Here is a 24,672-nt window from a genome sequence, read left to right as displayed (position 1 = left end):
TCATTCGCACGGCGACACTCAAATAGTTGGGTAGTAAAGCAGGAGATACTCCGTCAAATTCTTTTTTTAAATGCGGTCGTGATAAGTATCAAAAAATAATTTGATATGATAAATATTAATTATCTTTTACATAACACTTTAAATAATACGTCAATATATCGCAGTGATAAATTTCGAGGCGCGTATTTCATGCGTGATGTGTATACATATAATCAAGAATCGAAGTAACAGAAATTATAATTTATTAGGTCATTGCGATCTTTCTTCTTCTTTATGAGCAATAATTATTTCTTTAAAAATACTTGGAGTTTAATTATATTTTGTCCGGTGCTTCTTCGTTTGATTTTTTGGTTTAAATATGATTCGGATTGAAAACGCATAATAAAATCGAATCGCAGGACAGAGTAATTAACATTACGATAAGCTTCGTGATTTATTAATCGTTTATTAAATAATTGATTTATATTTTAAAATATTTGTATAATTTATTATTGTATATACGTCTATTGTATATAATACACAAACCATTTTTGGCTTTGAATTGTCAATAACAAATCGGGCCTTGGCGATGTAAACATTAGCGCGTTAAGGTGTTTCGACTTACAGCCTTGTTATCATTCGTACAACGACACTCGAGCAGTAAAGTAGTGGTGCGAGACACCGCGTCGAATTTCTTTTCTAAACGCGATCGCGACAGATATTAAAATATAATTCGCTTTGATTATTATAATTAAAAATTAATTAACTTTTAAAAATAAAAAATAAGCAATAATAATAGACAGCATATTTTTACGAGTGGCGCATGACTTTGGCATCGTGTAAACATAAAAAATCTTGTTGTACGTGTTCTCTTTGACGATATAATAAAGTGTATGTTTCGTATAATTGTTCCGCGATCGCGAGTGCCGGTGTAAAAGTATGCGATTGTCGCATAATCGTAATTAATCTGTGTTTTCACGAGTGAATATGAAAATAGCAAGAGATGAACAAGAGAAGAAAAGAAGGCATCCGACGTGCCGAAATTCGAAAGTGCGGGAGTGCCATTTAAAGTATCGCGCGTGTGAATCAATCTGAGAGGAGGAGGAGGCCTAGGAGAGGCATCGGGCACCGGTGGAGCAATCCTGTGGTAAGTAAATTGTTATTTGTATATTAATTACATATTTAAATTGAGCAATAAATTACGTAATTTGATTTTTTTATTTATATGATTGAAACAAGAGAGAATTAGAGAGAAAAAGATTTTTATATGAGAGCTGTAATCTTGTAAAAATTTCCATTTTTAAATTATAGCTTTTATATGAAATTATTAGTTATTAGTGTCTTTTTTCAAAATTTATAAAATTGTTTTATTAATCTATTTATTATTATATGCATCGGATATACAATCAACGCGTACAATAAATTATTTAAAATATTAATTATTTTAAGCGCTGCTACAATTTGGTTCTATTTGTGTTACAGATCAACGTAGCGACATCCCTAACATCCTGAGAGGAGGAGGAGGCCTAGGAGAGGCATCCTGCATCGGCGGAGCAACCCAAGGGTGAGTATTATTTGTATATTGATTATTAAAAACTGCATACGCACATTAATTCTGTCTCATTATTTGAATAAATAAAACAAGAGAAAATTAGAAAAAAAGACTTTTATATAAGTATGATAAATATTTCTATTATTAAAGAAAATAATCTTCGTAAAATTTATAAAATTGTTTTGTATTTATGTACCTGCTTATTATTGTTTGCATCGTTTATAAAATTTGATATAAAAAATAATAATTTTTTGAAATATTAATTATATTGTGGGCGTTGCTATAATTTGAATTTTATATTTGTATGTTACAGACAACGTAGCTTCAAGACCAACAACTCCGCTGTTGCGCATCAGTGCCGGTGAGTGATAAACTTTTATTTCATTTTAAAATAACGGATTTGTAGAGATTGTAGGTGTACATTGTCACTTGTAGATTGTAGATAAATCCGTTATTTTCTTAAATGAATGAGCTGAAACATATTAAGTATTAAAATAACTTTTAATAAACTTTTTTGATATGCATTGCATCTATTGTAAAAGTAAATTAAAATTAAAATTTTTTCTAAGAAGAAAGATTACAGAAAATATTTTTTTTCCAATTTATAAATTTTATCTGATTTATTGAATAAATAAGAACGCTAGTAATTTTATCAATTAAATTAATGATGGTAATTTATTCTTGTAATCAACCTTATTTTAATTTCTTATAGCTCATTCGTAGAATCGTAGAATTTGTTCCTAGATACTGTTTTTAAATTTTGTATTAATTGATATAAAGCCAAATAATCAATCATTTAAATTACCTATAATATGAAAATAAATGGCAAATGTGTTGTGTAAAATAATTTTATTTTATTACAAATTATAGATTATTACATATTATTATATAAATTAAAATTATATGTATATTATTATTATACACATTATATAAATTATATATTAATATTATATATATATATATATATATATATATATATATATATATATAATAATTTTAATCAAATTTATATATTTATCATAATTTATCATAATTTTTTAATCAAAATTTTGATTGATAACTTGGCTTTGTTTCAATTAAAATAAAGTTATGAACATCTAACGAACGATCGTAAAATCAATCACACGATCTTGTATGAGCGTAAAATATTTACGCTCGTCTGCTGGCGACAATAATTGCCTGGCAAACGAAGGAGTTTATCTCCTTATCAACAAAAGAAAAATTTTGCGCTTATTCGTCGGCAAATAGCCGGTTATAAAAGAAATGTGTATCTTCTTTTTTGATCTCTGGCTAGAGATCGATCCAGTAAGTGATCAGGAGCAACGAAAGGTAAGTCCAACTGGCCTGAAGAATAGATATAGGTTACGCAAAATAGAGGGCTAATACTGGCCAAAATGCGTAGCGAGAGATACACAAGATACTATTACGATACGCGAGTTAGGGCACGCGATTAGAGCACGCGATTAAAGGACGGGCTTAGAGCACGCGTTTAGAATACGTGATTAGGACACGCATTGAGGGCATGCAATTACAGGGATACGTATTTTAAATCTCAGCCAGCAAATAGGATTGTTAGGGTTATAGAGATCATTAAAACATAAAAAACAACTAGAAATAAGATTAAAATATATAATAATAATACCCAACTTAAATTTTATTGTCAGAAAAATTAAAAAAAATGAATCACAAATATTACAACAATATTATAAAATAATACAACAATATTATAAAATATAATATTTTATATTGTAAATTTAATGTTAAAAATGTTACAAAAATATATATATAAAATGCAACTTATAAAAACTTTTTTGAAATAATGCACAGCGTAATGTCGAGATAATCAATTAGTATCGCGGAAAAGAAGCAAGAATATTTGCGAGTATCGATTTAGTATACCTTTTTGTGAGTGAGATTTTTGATAAATTGTGATGCGTTTTACTTTAAGACTATCATTTAATAATGAAAATATAAAAATTTTTTATATTATTATCATGCTCTATCTTGATTCACAATGCTTAATATCCAGAATGCAAAGCTTCTTATAATTCATTTTTTTTTCTTAATTTTTCTCTTGATTTTTATTTGATTTTCTCTCTCTCTCTCTCTCTCTCTCTCTTTCTGTTTCTCTTTTTCTCTTCTTGACTTCTTGACTTTTAAATTTTCACTACGCGAGGACAAGATAAAGAGGAATATTAATCGTGCGTCGCATTTTTTTAAATAAATCTGTTCTTGTCCTAGTTCAACTTCTATACATATACTCATATCTAGAGGAAGCACGGATTTCTGTCCAAACTATCCGACTCAACAAACTTTCCCCTTTGCAATGCAAGTCTACTAGATGTTTCTTTCCTAGCATTAGCATTACTCTGCGTTTTGCGGTTGCAGTTTTGCCTTGCAGCATTCCTTTTCGCGAATACATATTTTATTATGTCGATTATGTGGTGAGAAATAATAATAATAATAATAATAATAATAATAATAATAATAATTGTGTACATAAAAGAGAGCTTGAGAGAGTTAGGCTTTATTTTATGTTTATTTATATTTAATTATATTAATTTATTTTTATACAATATTTAATTATACTAATTATATTATTTAATATATTAATTATACTGTTATGTTTACATTTATTAAGAAAGGAATAGCGGGATAATTAAGAATCTGGCGAGGTAAATAATGCGCGAATTAATTTTTATATATGTTTTATCTTAAACAGAGGCATATTAAATTATATACCGATCAATATTTCTGAGGATGATGCTAGGACCAAGACGTACATTATCACAATAAATAAGAAACATATATATAAAAATTAATTCGCTCATTATTTTATTGCGCTAGACTTTTAATTAGCCCGCTATTCCTTTCTTAGTTATTCCTTTCTAATGTCAGAGTCTTTTATTTTATATTTGTTTTACATTTATATGTACGACACAATTTAGATATACAACAAAACGTTCAATTATGTTCGAATTTTGTCTTTATACACAGTACGTGAATTATGTATATTGGCAGAAAATGAAATTAATATTTGCACAGTTTAAATTTTACTTGCTATTCTCTCAATTTGACGACGCTTGGACTATACTGAGTTTGATAATACTAAAACAATCTGTTATCTGGCATTATGAAACAAGCTCGAGTAAATCGCGAAACATAAAAAGGAATACAATAGCATTCACTTGCGTGTTCCTTGAGGAACAGGACAAAATCCGTGTATTAAACAAGAAAACTAGCGATAAATCATAGCGATGCCGTCGCCGGTCTTAGAACATGTTCCATTTTGGTAAAGAAATAAGGGCGAAAAAAAAAAAAAACAAGGATTGCTTTTTCTTTAGGAAAGGTACACGAAAAAGAAATTCCCAAGATGTATTACGCGCGGTTAAGTTCGTCGCCCGAATTTGTGTCCTATCGTCAAGATTTAAAGGACCGAGTTTTACGAGCTTGCGTCATATGTATGTCCAACTTACAACGTGAATCGTAATTCAAACATCTCTGTCTTAAACGTAATATGTTGCGTAGTACCGTGTGCAAGTTTAAATACGTAAACAAGTTACATAACTGATCGTAAAAACTTCTGAATCGCGAGTTAGTATTCGAGCTTAAGCGCTTTCGCATAAAACGCCCTTATATCGCTTTTTCCGTGAAGTGTAGGAGAATATAAAAGTAAGTGTAGCTAATATCTCTCAACAACGTTAAAAAAATATGCACATTGTGGCGAAGCGATATCTACTCGCGTAAACCTATTCGTATAATCTATTTATACTATGCAGTTCATATAGCTGAGCGCGCTTACGCAAAGAAAGTTTAATAATCAGCTCTCCAAGCTTTCTCGGTATATTTTAAAGTTTGTCGCGGAAAAAAGCATGTTGGTACAGCATTAATTAACCGAGAACGACTACACAGCGACATTTGTTTAACAATATATATATATATTAAAGAAACGAAGCAAATTAAAGAAGCAAAAATATGTATATTCTAATAATAAGTATTATAATTTCTGTTAAAAATCTTTTTTAGCGCGCTGAGAAATCACATTACCGAAAAGTATCATGAAAAAATGCATAAAGAGATGCAAGGAATTTTGTAACGTAATAAGAGATACATTTCTGCAAGAAACATAACATTGGCGATACATCAATCTTTCCGGGACAGTCTAACGTGAACCTTTTAGCGCGTTTTTCAAGATACGCGCGTACCTAATATCGAGAATCAATTTATTTTGAAAATCAGCTTACATATCGAAAGCTCAATTTTCAAATTCCCGACCATCACATCAATCGATTACGCGAGTTATATCAATCAAATATAATTATCGAGCGTTTAACAATTCTGATAAATACTATCTTTAATCGGAGAATGCGACGCGCCGTTTAATTATTCCCACAGCTACGATATATCGACTCGCAGACTATAAAGTAATATTGTTCCGTGAATGGTGAGGAAGATAAATGCCCAGGCACCAGGAATGAAGGGATAGGAAAGAGGATAAGTGAAGCGTACTTACAAATGCGGGGGTAACGCGGCAGGACCTTCCTGCGGCTTTACGGTATTTCCTCTCCCGAGTATAGAACAATGGCCCAAATATGCGGTCCCGTATCATGAATATTTAGTGTGCGAGGCGCGGTGGACGCAGCTGAAACTGGACCAGAATACCGCGGCTACTATAATTTTTTTTTTTTTTTTCTTTTCATACTATTTTTCTTTCCATTTGTCTTGTACTCGCAACTCGGCAGAGAGCTCTTGTAGCGATGCGACAAATACATTGTGCGATATATCAATGATGTAGATATCTTGATTGAATCGAAATGATTTGCAAGAATAACCGTGCATTAAAATACTTCACAAAAGTTTGTTAGAAATTATTCGGAGCATATGAGTGAGAATACCATTCATTGATCATTCTAACGATATGATATTTCGGCAATATTGATATAACATCTTGTATAAATATAAATATATTTGTATAAAATGTTTCTCTTTTATATAGATTGTAACTTGTAGTTTTAATAAATATGCAGAATTGTATAGATAGTGAAAAATAGTTTGTTTTGTTGCGCTATTATAAATAAAAGGATTTTCTATGTATCGATGAACGAATGTTTGCTGTATTTGCTTTCTCCGTTAACGTTTGCATTACAAATAAAAGATTGCACCATATAAAAGCTTACACAGTACAATGGAAAAAATTTATCGTTTGCTAAATAATTACGTCTATGTCGCGTACATGCATATTGTAACTTTACATTATTCACAATAATATAAGAAAGGGAAAATGGAAGAAAGAATGAAAAGAAAAAAGTTAGATAGAAAACACCGAAAAGACCCAAATGCTTGGAATGTTTTTCTCATTAGATTTTACAGGAAACAGCTTTTAGTCTAACACTGTTAATAGTAATATTATATGTTATAATATTCTATTTTTATCTCAAATTGCCGATTTTGAATAAGTATAGAAAGGAAGTAAGAAGAGACTCGGAAAATTTACATTTCCTGTATATCATTGTTTTGAGAAATATGCTAGATATGTATGTACAATAATATATCTAGAGTTTCTAGAAACAGAAGTAACTTTGCTTTAAGATTTAAGAGAGCGGCTGAGTGGAGAAATAAGAAAAAAAGGGAAAAGGAGAGAATAAGATGAACGCAAGATGAAAGCAAGCTTTCAAAATATTGCAGCTGCCAATATTGTAACGACATATTTTTGAGTATATTATGAAACCTTTTAAGCATATCTTTAATGTGACGAACAAAGTGAATAATAAAGATGGACATGATGAAAGCCCGTGTAACGAAGAACCGATTTATAGAAGCATATAAATGTCATTTAAGTCTCGATCCATAATTTTACATATGAAAAATATATATATCATATTATCAAATTTGATATTAATATCAAAAATAACTCAAAGCGGAGAATCTCTTTTTGCCTTTTTCACTTACGCTTGTCAAAGCTCTATACAACGAGCTATGTATTAGGTAACGGAATAATTATGTCATTAAACGATGGGATAAAGGAGACAGAATTGCAGTATATTTTCAAAAGAATATCGCAAAGGTAACGTAGGGAACACGTTTTTCGGTCTCGCGGTTCCCGAGAGGGTTGTTTGGCAAGCAGCCAACGTAGCTCCTGTCACCCCCGATTCTGTCCTCCCGCTTTTCTATCTATCCTCGCTCTTCGCGTCATCCTTTGCTATCGCGCATCCGGCAGAGGCAGTAGTGTGAAAAGATGCGCGCAAAATTCGAAGGTACTTAAGGTCGTCGATGTTGGCGAATTTTAAGCGAAACTATCGACGATGATGCACGACGTCGGGTAGCTGCCAATTTCAGGATGCTGTCCTTCGACGTCAAAGACGAAGGCCACAAGAACTTATGCTCGTTGAGTCTCTGTTTTATCTTAGCTAGAGCAAGTACATATTGCTCCGTAATTTTAAAAGTCACTCTTTTTAAATTAATTGTTAAATGATAATTCAATAAAATAGTCGAAAAACATATTAGAACTTTTCGAGACACTAAACTGAGTTACGATGTCTGTGAAGTGAAATGAGGACACACGTTATAATTTTGTGCAGCTCGGTAAGGAGTTAGTTAATTAGCTAGCTTGATAGTGCATCTGTTCGTTAGAAATGCCATTCCAATCAAAATGAGAGGAAACATAAGACAAAAGGTCTACGTAAACTCGACTAGCGGCGAAAATGCAGTCTTTTTGAAAAAGCTTTTCGGGTCGGTTGAGGGGAGATGCTTGCATATAGTTGGCGTGCTTTGAAGCACGATCTAATACGACGTGGCAGTGACATCCAAAAGTATCCCATGAAATATTCAGTTAACGCTCGTGGCATCGTAATGGGTGAGAACTTTAGTTCTGAAGACTTTTATAGCAACCGACAACTTTGCCGTGTTGAAACGCGCTCATTCTACGACATTTTCACTCCTTTTATATCTCGCGTGCTGATTTCCTTATTCTTATTCGAAGTGCTTGTTTCGTTAATAATGTAATATAATGAGTAATTATATTAATGGGAAGAGATTCAATTTTGAAATTTTTTGACGCGATGTTTATTGTTTTCTTTATTTCGTAATTTATTTTTTATATTGCTGCTGTATCACGTATAACGTACGTAATGCCATAAATTTCGCTTTGTTCTCTCGACAGGAACCGAATTTTTCTCGCATTCGCACACGTATACGCTCACACTTGAATTTCTTGTAAACCGTATTTCCCTTTATCGTCCTATCGTCTTGATCGCATTTTGTTCTTACATCGATATTACGTAAATTGAGCTTAAGCGACGTAGGAAACTCCAGCCAAATGGGTCAGCAATGTGTATAGCTAACAGAATTTTGGTGCAAAAATTTAGATCGTTTACTATCACAGCGCGACGATTCTCTTTTTTATTCTCTCTCGATTCTTTTTGGCGATGAAAACCTGGTAGAAACTTAAATATAGAGATTTTACCCAGTGTCGAATCGCCCAGTTGAAAAGATTTTTAACGAAACGAGAACGCTGTAATATTTACCAACTTACAATGCAGATATATAGTATTATTTATTTTATCTCAGCACTATTTATTTTTTATCAGAAATTTTATTTTTTATCAAAGTTATTAATAAAAAATTTATAGAAAAATTGTTGAATCTGTCAAAGACGTGTCAGAAATTCCGAAATGGATGGATCGATTCATCATTCACATCGTAGGTGTGACGACGCTGTTTTATTTACCCTCGGCCAGCGTCGGGGTTACGGCTCGTTTAGCATCGTACTTTCCAACGTGAAACGGAGGATTGAATCGGCCAACGAGCCACGGGCAAAGTCAGCGAAGAATGGGGGTGGGTGGTGGGCGCCGTGCAGCAGGATTGAAAGCGACGCGGTTTTAGGACTTGCGGAACGAGGGCGGGCCGCAACTAACTGGACGAGTTGCCAAGGCTGACCTCGGCCGCCTGTAACGGACCCACTGTTTGCACAGATAAGAGTAATTAATGTCTCCTCGGCTCCGACTTCCCAAACGAACGCCTTTTACCGACTATGAACACACTCGCACGATAGAGAGAATTTCCGTTATTGGAGCAAGGTGTATAGGGAAGATGTAGTAGAAAATTTGATCACTTAAGTGATTCTTTCTAAAGTATGCTTCTTTAAGCGAGAATTTGTATTATTGAAGAAAGCGAAACGAAACAAGCGTAAATGAAATGAAATAAAATAAAATAAAAAGATGAAAAGTACGCAAGCTAAAAAAGCAAGCTAGTTTTTCTTCATCCCTTTGCTGCGTCGTCGATGAGGATATCGCATTGTTGCATTCTCGTCTTGAGCGATCATGAAATCAAGAGCGGAGACAAACTTGTCTACGACGAATCACATCTGTGGCATTTCGGCAAACCGACGCGACACGGACCGTGGTTGACTCCACTAGGGTAGCAAAGACCGCGCTCGTCGGCCGGGGTTAATGTTGTTCAAACGAGGGCCGAAACATTCGTGATATCATGCAAAGGATTAAAGTTATAATTTCATGGTACTTCGCGAGGCTAATTACGGTATGAACGGCTTAACATTACACGACTGGTTACAAAACCGTGCGAGCTGCGCTTAACAGCTTTATTATCTGATATTCTGCGTAACATTAATTTCGCTTTTTCTACCATATTTCAATATTAAAGAGAAAAATATAATTTTATCATATAAATATATATTTCAATAATATATTCAATTTTTAAAACAATTTGAGATCATAAAGTTATTTGAAATTGAAAAAACTTGTTTTTTTTTTTTCAAAACATTTATGTTTAACCAGTCATGGATAATCTATAATTTACCACAAAATTTGGAATTTTATTTATGATAAAATAAACTAATAAAGGCTCTTATAAATATATCATCTAAAGGAGGGAAAAGGCAATTAAATTTATTTATGATTTTATGTATCGTGTAATGAATAGTTATATATAATTATACAATTATATAAATATAGTGTTTTATTTTGAATTTTGTTGCAAATTATAGATCGTCTAAAACAATCTAATTGCGATCAATGCTAATAATTGCTGCAAGTACACAGACTTTGCACGTCTCATTTTGTCGTCTCTAGATTTTATTATCCAAAATGTCAAGATTCTCGAGCAACATCTTTACGGTTGACTTTTACGGCTGAATAGTAGATCTATAGCTATCCTGTGGGAACTCTAATCTGTAGAGATTCCGGAAACTGACTCGACGTTGGACCGTGACCGATCCTACTGGGAACACAAAACCGCGCTTGTCACGCGAAGCTAAATGTTACTCAACAAGCAAAGGGACCATTCGCAATTTGCCGTGAAGGATTAACGTCCTCTCCTCTAAAGTGACCCGTAGCTTGATCTTCGTCAGATTGCGGTTGTTAACCTTTGACATATATAAACTGTATTCAATGGATAACGATATAATACGTATTATAATAATAGCTAATTAATAAATTAACATTTATATATGTATTACATAATATTATAATAAGTAATATATATGTACAATATATAAATAATGGATTATATAATAATAAATTTATTAAATAAATAATAGAACAATGGTTAATAATTTAATATGTATTAATATGTATTAATGTGTATTAATTTATAATACGTGAATCTCACATTTCTATCGTATATTTAAAAAATGCACGCCATACAGATGTATCTCCTTATCCATTTTTAGCAATAACTTTGACTAAAATATTTATATGAGTAATCGTATATAAAAGATATGCGACACTAGCTTTTTCCCGAAAAAATCCGTGTACCTAAAATTCAACATGGTTTATGAATTTGAAACCGTCAATCCCACCAGCGAATAACAATAATCCTGCCGCGTAAAAATTGAATTTAACAATGGTGAAGTGGTAGAGGTGGCGAAAAATTTAGGTAACCACTTGCCTATGATCCGATACAGTACGTGCGTGAACCGAGCGAATCGACCTCACGCCTCTCTTGCGCATTGTCACCATTTATTCACGATGCGCGGAGTACCGCGTTAATGGCCTAACGAGCGGGACGTTTGGCGCAGGTATTGTTTTCGTTTCGTTGAATTTGTGTACAACCAAAATAACGAATACAAAAGCGGAGATGCGCAAAAAGGGGGATGGAGGAGGGAAAAGGGAAGTGTATCGGTGATGCTGCCACACTTGTGTGCAAAATTTCGATATGCCCGACAAATTATACGAATTTTATGGTAGCTGCCCGTGTCATCGCAAAATATAAAATAAATTTGCATTCCTAAAAAGCTTTTTATATTATAATGTTACATATACTCTTGCACGGTTGCGTTTTATATACATATATATTATATATATATATATATATATATATATATATATTTATATCTATATTATATATAATCTATATTATCTATATTATTAAAACATTTATGAGCATATATATTATATTATCTATATTTATAATATTATTTATAATATTTATAAATTATTATTTATAATATTATAAATATAGATTATTTTTATTATCTATATTTATAATATATATAAAATCTAATATATGTAAAAATTAATCAAGCAAGAGAAGATAGAGAGAAATAGACATTTATACATTTATATAAAATTTTTATATAAAAATTTTTATATAAAAATTTTATATAAAAATTAATCAAACAAGAGAAGATAGAGAGAAATAGACATTTATACATTTACATAAAATTTTGATTTTTGTTGTGCCGCAAATATTCTCTATAATCTCTATAATGTATAACATAAAATAATTTCTGGAAATTTTTTTAAAAATCACTTGAAAGTTTTCGATGAAGGATCGTATGAAGGAATTTTGTTCATGAGACACATACATTTAAATACTTCAGTTACCATAAGTGGAGCTATCCGCTTTGCATAGCGCATCCGACGTGATATGTAATATTATATATATCCACACTTGGTATCTTGTAACAGCGTTTAGTAATGCGAGGACGGCTGGGGAATCCTCTTGACGCCAGTCAAGCGATATTTAATAGATATACATAGACATGCGGCTAGTCAATTTCAATTTTAGCACTTTAGCATCTCCCGTAATTCTCGCGTTTCATTTTGTTCAAGATTTCGTCGTTGAATTTCATAGAGAAGTTGGTGCGAAGTAAGATGATAATAAAAAACATAACATTCACGACAAAATGCAAATCCAAATCCTAATCACGCCTAATCCTACAACCTATAGTTTTTAATAAATTTGCAACACTTTCATACCTGGCAATTTTTTTCAAATCAACCAAGTGTCCAGTTTGATTGTCGCGTACGGATATGATTTGGAAAGATATAAGCTCATTGTACGTCTCAATAATTTGAGTAAACATTTTGAGGAGATTAAACATGACATTACGTAATGGATGGTGTAAACCTATTGACTGGATAGGCGGATGACCAAATTGCCACAATGTGTATGTTTCGCGGGATAAAAGGGGATCAATGTCACAGGCTTGATCCTGGCTTATTCGACCCGGCCGATCGGATACAAAGGCGACGACGCGTTATCTGTCCGAATATTTCATTCATATACACAATGATTTTTTGATGTTTCTCGACGTTAGGAGATAACGCGATGTGTTAAATTCAGCACGAAATATTTTATTTTACGAATAATTATATGCGAATATTTGTAGTTTATCTGGAGTCACGATCTTAACGCTTTCCTTTAGCGTTTGATGAATTCTACTTTTATTATTAATTTAATCAAAAGTAATTAATTTAATAAAAAGTCCGTAGAATTGAAAATTTACGAGGAAGTAATTCAGTATTTAAATATCTGTTTTTTATGATATAAATTCTATCCGTTACATTTTTAATGTCATGTGCAAGGTGAACGCAGAAGTGAATATAAAATTTACGCATTAAAATATCTACTATTACTATTCTCTGACAAAGTAAAATTTGCAAAATTTGTTAGGAATTCAAACTGTTCGCAAATGTTACAAAGTACTTGAAATACTAATGTAGACCATAAAAATCATCGAGTTCCGCGGGTTGACTTAAAATACTCTTCGCTCATCGTTTATTGTCCCCCTACAGTCACTATAGAATGGTGGATGATCTTGTTAGAAGAGCCTGCTCAGCATAAATCCGTTCCGAAAAGTTATGACCGCAGTGAAAATTTGCCGCCAAGTAAGAGAAGATGGATTTTATTTCTCGAGCGCGAAACTCTCTTGTAAGGAAAACCGCGATTTTTTATTGCCAAAATTTGCGATACGTTTAGTCTTTAATCTTCGCGATTACCTTATATCTTTAATCTTCTAATCTATTCAGGAAGAAAATCGTCTTATATTAAATCCGGTTTTATGATGTCTTGGTATTAATTAAAAGTGTGTAAAGAATGCTGTATAAAAAGAGGGGAAAAATAAGGCAAAATAAATTTATCATTTTAAACATTTATGAAAATATTTAATGCATTCAAGCTTGTGTGTGATTTTTAAATTACATTAGAAAAAGATGTCAACATGACAGTTAAAATTTGCACAAAAATCTATATACGCGAATAATTAAAATATAAATTAACTATTATAATTATTGAAAATACTCATCAATGAAATCTGACTAGGAGGTCTTCAATATAAATTTATTATAACATCAAAATCTTTTTTTATTTGTTCTATTTTAATTTTTGTGTAAAGGGGAAAGAGAGTGCTATTTTGAAAAGGACTATTTTTTTTTCTCTCGTACATATATTCCATTTATACGTGATTTTTGCATATCGTGTTTTTACGCTTCGTCTTCAATGCATTATCCGTATATATATATATATATATATATATATATATATATATATATATATGCTAGCGGTGCAAGGACTCGATTTATCTCGCGTCCATCTCGTATGTATTTCCCATAATGCGATATCTACATTTTATTCTTATACTGTTGTTCATCTATTCACTTGTATCTACTCGTATTGTTTTGCTCTAGCTCTCTCTTTTCGATTTTCATTCGTTCTACATTTGCTTAGCAATATACGCAAATGGTTGGTCTTTATTTCAATCCGATCTTTATTGAAACGGAACCGGTTGCGTATTCGCGTTTATTACACCTGCTTTCGACGTTAACGACACTTTTCGCCATAACTCTTATTCAAATGAAATTGATCTATTATTACGCTTTCAATTTATGATAAGCCTGAGCAGTACAAGCCTAAAGCGGCTTGCATGTCTCATAATATGCATGGTACAATTGCAATTATTAAAATAATAGGTAAGCCCGTGGCGGAAACGAGAGCAGCTCGAGACGCGAGATCGAAGGCGGTCAATGAAAGAGAATGGGTTGGTATAATGACCGCAATTTTTCACGGTGCCTCCACGATATACGAACCAACGTGTAATTACGACGAGGAACTCTTGAAGTTTACGAGAGCACCGTAACTCCAGATAAAATAACATTGTTATTACGATATCTAATTATAAACTAGTTTTAACATGTAATTTTAAATAATAGATGAATACGTCCCGGCTTTCAGCGTCACTGTAAAAAATGGAAAAGCCGAGAGTATACGGGTGACACGAAATATTTCAATTTAATTTGTCCAGAAAACTGTTCTCGAGCAAGATATGCAAACGAATAAAAATACTCTGCATACTGGCTTTTCAGCCCTTCAAAAAATGATGGAAAAGCGAACATATGTGGCGGTCTATTAGCCGTATTCTAAAATCATAGATATCTCTGCGAGTTTTGTACGCAGAAAAACTGCAATGAACACAAACATGTTTCACGTAGTTCGTGTATTTCAAATGAAGCGCCTTTTATTTAATGCGCGCATTTAATGGTCGTTTAATAATTAGCATTGTGCGGTATTTCGGCTTTCAGGATTCGAAATTATATTTCAATTCTTTCAATACTCCTTCCATACCATATATTCAATAATTCCTTATCAAATATCGCGGTATACAATAGAGAGAACTGAAAACTTTGCAAATAAAAATATTTTGCGAGGCAGTTAATATCACGCATGAAAGCGTCTCCGTGTTTTCTCGTGCGGGCGTTTATAATTGAATTTAAAATTCTTTTACAGAGCGGGCGGGCGACATTCGCGTTGACAATCGCAAAATTTACAGCGGGTGGTCAATATATTTTCGGGGCGGAAAATATATTCCAAGTGTGCTCGCGCCTAAGTTTAACCGAGCGAATGTGCAAGCGACGAGACGAGAGCCCGTGTACCAGTTGACAAAGGCGAGGATGCGCGAAAACGGGCACCGTTCGGTCGCAGGTATTGTTAGGATGCGCTCTCGACACCGCGCCACGCGTTATGCAACTGACTGCGGAGTGCAACGGTGTGCAGCCGTCGGCTTCATAAAGCAGCTTTATCTAGATCGCCTCTGAAGTTACGGGCTGAAAGTACGGGCTATTAACTCGCAAAGCAGCGCGAGAGCGTTGAGGGAGATGCCGGTGCCTCTGACACACAACCGGCTGAGAAATATTTATTTTCTCTTGCCCCCTCCCCCCATCTATATAGCCTTGGCCGATGTGTCCAAGGCTATTTTGACAATATCGAATATGATTATACTCACCACGAAATTTCACCTCTCGCACTGTGTACGAGAGAGAGAGACAGAGAGAGAGAGAGAGAGAGAGAGAGAGAGAAAGAGAGATACGGATCTACATTTATGCGGAATGTCAACAAAAGAATATTCTTTTTCTTCTTCTTATCTTCGAATTGTTACAATGTCTCGTTGAATGTGACTAGCGATAAAATTACGCGGTCACATTTTAAGACATATTCTTGTGTAGGAGAATACTAAGGCTAATGATGGGACATAGTAAACTCGCGCATGACTATTATTGCCTTGAGCTATTTACAGTACTTCAGAATGATGCTATTCATAGTAGTAGCTGCCTGCAGGATAAACGTCGTCGGTCGTAAAATAACTAATTTCTGCGACAAGCTGAGTCGCGCTACTGGGCAAAGATAAACGGCGAATTGAAATGAGATAGAAATGGACTTGAGTTTTTTTCTCTTTTTGATATAAAATAATTGGTGATTATAATTACGTGCGCGAAATATTATAAAAATATATCCACGATTGTGAATACGGGAAAATACTGCTTTGAAAGGGCATACCCATTTAAAATCTCGAATAATGAACATTTCCTGGATTTTTTGCAGCGCAACGATTTAATAAAAATTTTTAATTTTTTTATACAACAATTTTTTAATACAATATTATTAACTATTTAAATAAAAATTTTCCGCTTAAAAAAAAAATTTTTTTTAAAGTTATGCAAATATTTACAAAACTCCTCCAATTTTATGGTGTGCATGAAAATGTTCATTTATAATTTCTAAAATCGAAAATACAAGTTTTTTTATTAAATATATTAATAGTTATCTACTATCCAAGCGTTTTTTTAAAATAAAAAAAAAAAAATAAAAAAATAAAAAGATAGAAAAATAGCGGCGCGTTAAAAAAAGTTTTATTTCTCTTTTAAAAAGTCTATTTTTTTGTTTATAAAAAAATAGGGAATTGGATTAAAAAAAGACTTCATTAGCAATTGTGGATCTTATGTTAGCTAATATGAATCTTATTAGGAACTTGCATGCAAAATTTTAAGTTAATTCTTCGAACGTAGCCCGAGTTTTCATGCACACCGTGCTTGAAAATATAAATCTACAAATATTCGTACAACTTCAAAAAGAAAAAGAATTTTTCAAGTTGAAAATTTTTATTTAAATACTTAATAATCTTATATTAATATTGCAAAAAAACAAAAGTTTTTATACAGTCTTTGCGCTGCAAAAAAAATCTAGAAAACGTACTTATTTTTCGAGAGTTCCAATGAATATGTCCCTTTAACTAATTGTGAAAAAGAAATCGTTTATTATTCACAATCAATATAAATGTCCGTTTCAAGTGGATTATCAAAATTACCTTCGTTTGTCGTGCGATGCGGAACAGAGAGCACCGACGCGACGGTCGAATGAACATGAACAAAGTTTAACTTTTTAAATGAAATCGACGAAACTAGATGATATCGCGAACAAAAATTTCGCGTTCTTTTTCATTGATATTTAAAAAAAATATAATTGAACATAATTTTGACTTTATTATACTTATCAACGTATTAAAAGTAAAACTGATAACAAGATAATTTTCCAAAAACTCGGTAAAGTCTTATAAAATATTAACGCAAAAAAAACGGAAGCAATATTTTTATCATTCGATTATATTCGGTATAATTTACATAAATTTTGAACGATGGAGTAAGTGTGTTTGTTAAATTTTTATCTTGCAAGCATTGTAAAAAGAAGTGTGCTGTGTTTGGAAATAGAAGCGATATCCAGGGGCTACATATCCGTAACGTCGTAAGAAGTTATGGGAAAGCGCGCAAAGGGGTATACGATCCGTGTTATTGGTATCGCGTGGCTTCATACCTTGTTTATACTGCAATGGGATTGGAAATTGGATCACTCGTGTACAATGCTCTCTCGCCGGGCCTTAGATGGATTTTTTTGTCCAAGCATTCATCCACCTCATTCGATTCACGAGCACCTTTCACTTTCATCTCAATATGTATCATGTCTAAAGATTTTTTATAAATTTATGACAAACTCGTCGCTCTTGAAAAGTTATATAGAAGTTTTTTATACGTAGAAGAATATGTTGCGTTTGCAGTAGCATAGATTAAGAAGATCGCTCTTTATAAAATCGAAATTTTATATAATATTGTTTCGATGATTGACGTTATAATTAATTATAAATAATGTTTTTCCCGGCAAACAAAAGCAAATTGTGCATATCGAATGTAATTATGGAAATAATCTACACGTGAAAGAAACTTAAGCGACGCGTAAGATATTTAAAAATCTGACACGTTAGTGTCAGATCCTCTGTCTTTGAAATCATCCGATTTCATGCACCACTGATAGCACGCATGCAGGCAATTTCTCGTGCATTTTCACATCTGATATTTCATCCGATGTTCTTTACAACGCCTGCCGAGCCGTAGAATGCATTCGAAGTTATCCTGTATATGTACAGAGCTTCCTGCGTTGCTTACCTTCTAATGGAATTGGAAATTGGATCACTTGGTACAACTCGTCGCTACGTAGCTCCGTTCCTTAGATGGATCTTGTAGAGAGATCGTTTGGCCATTCCATCGCGCCGACAGGATTGTACTTTATCCGTGTTCAATCACATTGGGTTCGAAAACTATGGTAGCTCGTACAAGGCGAATAGAGGAAAACGTAATACAATAAATAGGGGTGATAGAAAGGTAAATTTAAATATGTCAAGCCACGAGGTTTAAATATATTTTGCAACAAGAATGGAATTATTTTCAGCATTGTATGCGTTTACGAGAGTATAGAAAGCATACAAAGTTGACATCCAATCAGTATGATATTGTGACAATATGTACAATACAGAATATGCGCAATGTTAATTAAAAAAAAGTTACACAATAATCTACATATATCTTCCTTGGCCTTTTTCATAGACATTTCGCGTAACAACTGGCGTCACGTTCACAAAGCAATTTTTTCACGGTCGCTAAACATTGGACGATGTATGTACCGAGCTCTCGTCGCTTTGTATATACATGTTGCAAGAGGAATTGAAATTGGAGCGATCGTGCCACAATGCTCCGCTATGCTTGCCCGTTCTTTGAAAACATCTCATTGACAATTCGATCACCGGGGGAATTGATGTCAGAGCATTGTATCGAAGATATAATGATTATTTGTCGAGATAAAGGAGCAACGGAAGAAAAGAGAGCAGTCTTTTTATTTACAAACAATATATTTTTACTATAAGCGATATCGCAATATTCTTTTATAGTGCCAAGCGCATGTTCCTCGCGGGGAATCTTAAATACGTGCTAGTTATGGCGCGAGATCATAATAGGTGCAATGTAGGAGCGGTAGAGATCCGTGAAGACGAAGGAGAGAGGAGATAGCGAGATAGTTCGATAACAGAGAGTGACAGGTCGTCGGACGTTCCTTCGGCAACTCAACCGAGCGCGCAGAAATTCAACGAGTCTCTGGAGCACTTGGTCGAGGTTGCCTTCCTACGAGCAAATGTACGAGCGAAAGGAACGAAGTCGAGGACAGTTTCCATTTTCGTACGTATGTTCGACATGGTATACGTGTATGTGTGACAAGGAACAATATATGGATCGCGCATGTGTGTGCGTGTGTGTGTCTCTGCGCGTATTTATACTAGACTGTGGACGAATCACGAGTGCGATCATTAGGAGTTTACCCGAGTACGAAGGCGACATTGGATGAGACGCTTCCGCGAGTTGCCGCGTCGGCAGTAATTTTCAAGCAGATAAGCTCCACCGCTCTTGGAAGATAGTTGCTTGGTGCAATCAGCAGAATTTAATCTATCATTTCTTTTTTTTTTTCTTATAGACTAATTTATATTATTGGATAACCGAGAGATTGCATTACTTGAATTCTCACCCATTTCATGGCAATTTCTTTAATTAGGCAAGAAAATGATAAAGAGTCGGCACTTGAAAAGAAATAAAAAGTTGGATACTTTATCAAGCTCGGGGGTCTAGATTTATTTCTACGAATTATCTTGTTTAAATTATTCTCTGATGACTGATATAAAAATACAAAATTTGAGAAATGACTGATATTAAAATTAATGATTTATTAATTTAGAAAAAGAAACATTGACAATGGTTATTTGGATAATATAATGCTAATAATATAAATTGCTTAATAAAAACGTGTTATCTTTGAAAATATCGTGATTGTAAATTATTATTTGTTATAAATAATTTGTATAAATAACGTTGATAATTATATTTGCGTGGATAAAAATTATTTCTATTTTATAACACTTTCATCTACTTTATTCTTTTTTTTTATAAGAAATATATTTTTCGCATATTTATAACAGACTCTATTATATTTTAACAATTAATTTAAAATTAATAATTTATAATTTGTACTAGAGAGAGGTTTTCTCTAGTATTTGGAGATAATTATTCTCATGCGAGAATATTTGACACATATTCCTTAGTCTAGACAATGTCACGTATTAACGAATGATAATCCGCTTTGTGTCAAATTTGTCTCACATCGATAATAAGCGAAACAAAGTTTCCTGAGCTATAAAGCGACTCGACATTAACTAAAAGTAACAAAAATTATTTATTTGTATAATATTTTTCAAGTATTGCTTATATACATTTAAAACAGTAAAATAATATGAGATTAATCTATAAATAATATTTTCGCGGAATAGAAGAATTTTTGCAAAATAAAAAATTTTTAATTTTTATTATAAAAGTTGAAATTAGTTATTGTATATAAATATTAAAATATTTTAGACAGGATGAGTCATAAGTATGTTTTCAAATATTTGTTATACTTTTTATCTAGGAATACACGCGCCAAATTTTAAAACATATTTATGACATTACCTACATATTGGGAAAAAGATATAATTTTTAATAAATGTTAATATATATATATATATATATATATATATATATATATCGCGCGGTTCATTTATTTGAACTAACAATCAAAGCGGAAGGGAAATAAAATTTAATGTATTATATCACAATATTTACGGACGACAATTATTTCTTTATGATGGGGATTCAAATATATCTCACATCCTGTTTTAAATTTTTCTCATCAGTAATTTATTATCATCATTTCGGGATTAAAAGAGCGGCATTACGCATGAATACCTAGAATGAATAATTTCATAACGGAAACAATTGATATATAAAGTGTGAAATAATGCACGAATCGTCGGATCAAATAATTTAGGTATAGAAAAATCGTTATATACCGATCTATTTATCAACAATCAATTATAAATGCCAGAAACTAAATATTATAAAATTAAAGCGTTAAAAATCTTGTCAATTAATAAATGTGAATAATAATCATATGTAACGCGAATCGATATCTCGAAAATATAACTGCCGGAATGAAAGAGATGATATTACGAAGAAAGCACATGATAACGTTAAGAAATTCCGTAGATTCTCCCGCCATAAAAGTGAGTCCTTTTTTTTATTTTTGATATGAATGATACTCTTTATCTATAATTTGCATGATTTTATACAATCTCATATCCTTATTATTAACTTAGAATCAATATCTGCTCACCTGATTGTAATTTTTTTTGGTCTCATCAATATGGGAATAAACTTCAGAGTTCGTTTTTATATATGTTAATCTTCTTAACGTCGACGTTCAGCTAATGCTAATATCGAGCGGAATATAAATGCGATCGACATATTTCGTTGCTCGAACGTTAGCAAATACGACATTAGTCGAATAAATCGTTTCGGCTCGACTTAATATCACGCCGATATCTAGGAGAAGCCTGACGGAAAACTGCCGTTGTCGTTGAAATGTCGTTAGTGATTCTGTCGTCTTATCCCAATTTTAAATTCTAAATACCTAAAGGTGCAGAACTTTGTCATCAACGATCGCCGCGTGATATTAACACATTTCGCCGATATCTATCGACGACGCATTTATCGCGAGTCGTATTACTACTATTTGCAAGTAGAAAATAAGATGCGTTCCCTCTCGTTTGATAAGTAAAATATTAAAAGCAAAAAATAATCGAGTGAATTAATTATATTAAATTGTTGACAATGATTAATGCTTTTTCAGTGTAAATTATATGTGAATAAAATATCATTGCCAAATGTAATCTTCTGTAATTCAGTATTTGCACATAGAATATAAAAAAAGAAATACATCACAATCGATTGGCATTTTCTTTCAAAGAATTTAATATATTTAATATAATATAATTAATATAATTAGCGTAATATAATTTGCACTCAGACTGCATGCTTGTAGAATTTCGTAGATACTCGCATTTTTTTTTTTTATTTATGCGTTACAATATATCTGACATTAGCAGTCTGCGCGAAATCCTACTTGAAATACGAACGGAGCCTCGGATTTTCCGTTCTTTCGGAATGGCATTTCGACGTTGACGGAGTTATAAAGTTGCCGGTTTGGAGAAGAGCGAAAAGAATTTGAGAGTTGGAGACATTAAAGTTGAATTAAATAAAAAGTTTATTATACGCGATGTGACTATTTCATGAACAGGAATACACATATACTGCCACTTATTTCTGAGAAGCTTCGCCAAGCATTACATGTATTAATCAATATTTTAAAAATTCAGTGTAAGTCAAAGAACACTTCTGATAAATTTCTCTTAAAACATTAAACAATTTACACAAAATATCTTTGAGCGTTTTGCCAAACCTGATGAACTTTTACCATTGAGAACAAGTTATTTAACAAGTTATCGATTAATAAAGAAAAGGCGCGAAAAAATATTAAAAAAAAGAAGCTATATGATTCTCGAACGAAAAAACGATTGAATATTATAAATAAAGAGCTTTCAGAATTTATCTACGATTTATCTACGCTCCGATGAATAAGCTAGAATTCGAATGGCAAATCCTGTTTACCAATACGCTCTTTTAAATGGCGACAGAAGGTATACAAGAAATGAATTCTTCAAAAGCCTGATAAATGCTTGGTAAGTTGTTTCGGATCTTTTGATCGGGATCGTCCCGAATCGAGATCTACAACGATCTCCGAACTGCGCTTCCATTTTCCTATTCGTGCGATTAGACAATTACATAATTCATGGAAATCTACGTGAAAGACTTTTCGAGAAAATCCTACGTGGAAAAAGTACTTATTCTGTTCAGTAGAGTATTAGTTAACGTTTTGCAGTTTTCTCTCCATAAATGACGCATGTAGCAGCCAGGCAAGAAAGGCGACCGTTATAGAATGCACTTAGAATTTTCTCGACAAATTCTTTTTTATTTAAAATATATTCCTCTTCTATCGCTTCTTCCCTGGAAAGCAGATACAGAGAATATTTATAAAGTACTTAGAAAGAGAGAGAGAGAGGGAGAGAGAGAGAGTCCGGTTGTCGTTGAATCTAAATTTCTCGCCTGAGATTTCTAGTACTTACTTACGTGCTTCTTCAGGATCTTCAAACATGCATTGAGTTGTGGAACGAAAGTCGTATCAATTATTTATAACAGCAAGGTCTATAGAGTTACCAGAGCTTACATATTGTTAAGTAAAAGCATTAAAAACGTAATAAATATATAACTTTTTACTTATAATTTAAATTGTAAAAGGGGAAAAAAAAGAGTAGTTATTACATTATAACATAATAATTTTAGAAAAATTCTCATTCACGATTATTGTTTATAATATAATTATATTATTACTTTATTATTTATGTAATTATTAAATAAACTATTTCTTTCTATGACAGATTTTATCAAACTAATTTCTTGAATATAAATAATAAAATTATATTCTGACATGTGTTCGTGTTCCATTTGTAATCATTGAAAATTCGCTTAATGCGTTTCTACCTGGTCATTAAAAATCCCATGACGATATAAAAAAGGGCGAGAATAGTTATGACCTGTTAAGATAAAGGCACTTGAAAGAAGGGATTGAGAAAAGCAGAAGTAAAAGTGGGGTTGAAGTAACGATTTGTCATGCATAATGTTCTTTAAGAGTTCGTATTTTTGCTTAATGATGATATTGCCTTGCTGACGATCTGCTTATGTATTACAATAGAATATTGCGCGAGTTAAAAAGAAAAAAAATCACGGAGATAACAAAAAATATGTTTTTGCAGATTTTGTCTACTTATACAAATGGAAAATATTATATTTGAAGCAAGTCAATAAAAAAATTTTAGCAAAAGATACTACTTTTATCATAAGTTATATTAAAAGCAATTTATTTTAATCGCACATGATAATAGTTAGTGATAAAATGTTAGTTATTAAACTCTAGAAGCGCAAAATAAATAAAAAAAAGAAAGATATTAAAGAAATACAGCAAAGCAGAAAGAAAGTATTTATTATATAAAAATATAAAACAACGTCATCTTTAAGACTCTAAATTATATAAAGACTTTCATAAACAATATTAAATAAAAAAAAATGTCATGGTAATATTATTTTTTTTACACAATATAATTTATTATTACAAGATTTAAATAAATAATTTTGGTATTTTAATATTAAAATATATATATATATATATATATATATATATATATATATATATATATATATATATACATATATTATATACATATGGCAAAATAAAAAAAGAATAGAACGTAAAACATAGATTTATAACAATGC

General features: G+C 32.2%; 1 protein-coding gene across 1 annotated transcript in view; it reads left to right on the top strand.

Moving 5' to 3' along the window:
* Positions 1–1,480: 1,480 nt before the first annotated feature.
* The window catches only part of LOC126848721 (obscurin-like), a 150,920-nt gene continuing 127,728 nt past the window's right edge, over positions 1,481–24,672 (top strand). Inside the window, exons 1-2 of the mRNA XM_050589829.1 lie at positions 1,481–1,543; positions 1,845–1,892. The gene's annotated coding sequence lies outside the window, so the exon portion shown is untranslated. The remainder of the gene's footprint in view (positions 1,544–1,844; positions 1,893–24,672) is intronic.

This window comes from Cataglyphis hispanica, chromosome 4, assembly GCF_021464435.1.
Source record: "Cataglyphis hispanica isolate Lineage 1 chromosome 4, ULB_Chis1_1.0, whole genome shotgun sequence".
NCBI lineage: Eukaryota > Metazoa > Arthropoda > Insecta > Hymenoptera > Formicidae > Cataglyphis > Cataglyphis hispanica.
This window is presented reverse-complemented; position numbering and strand designations above follow the sequence as displayed.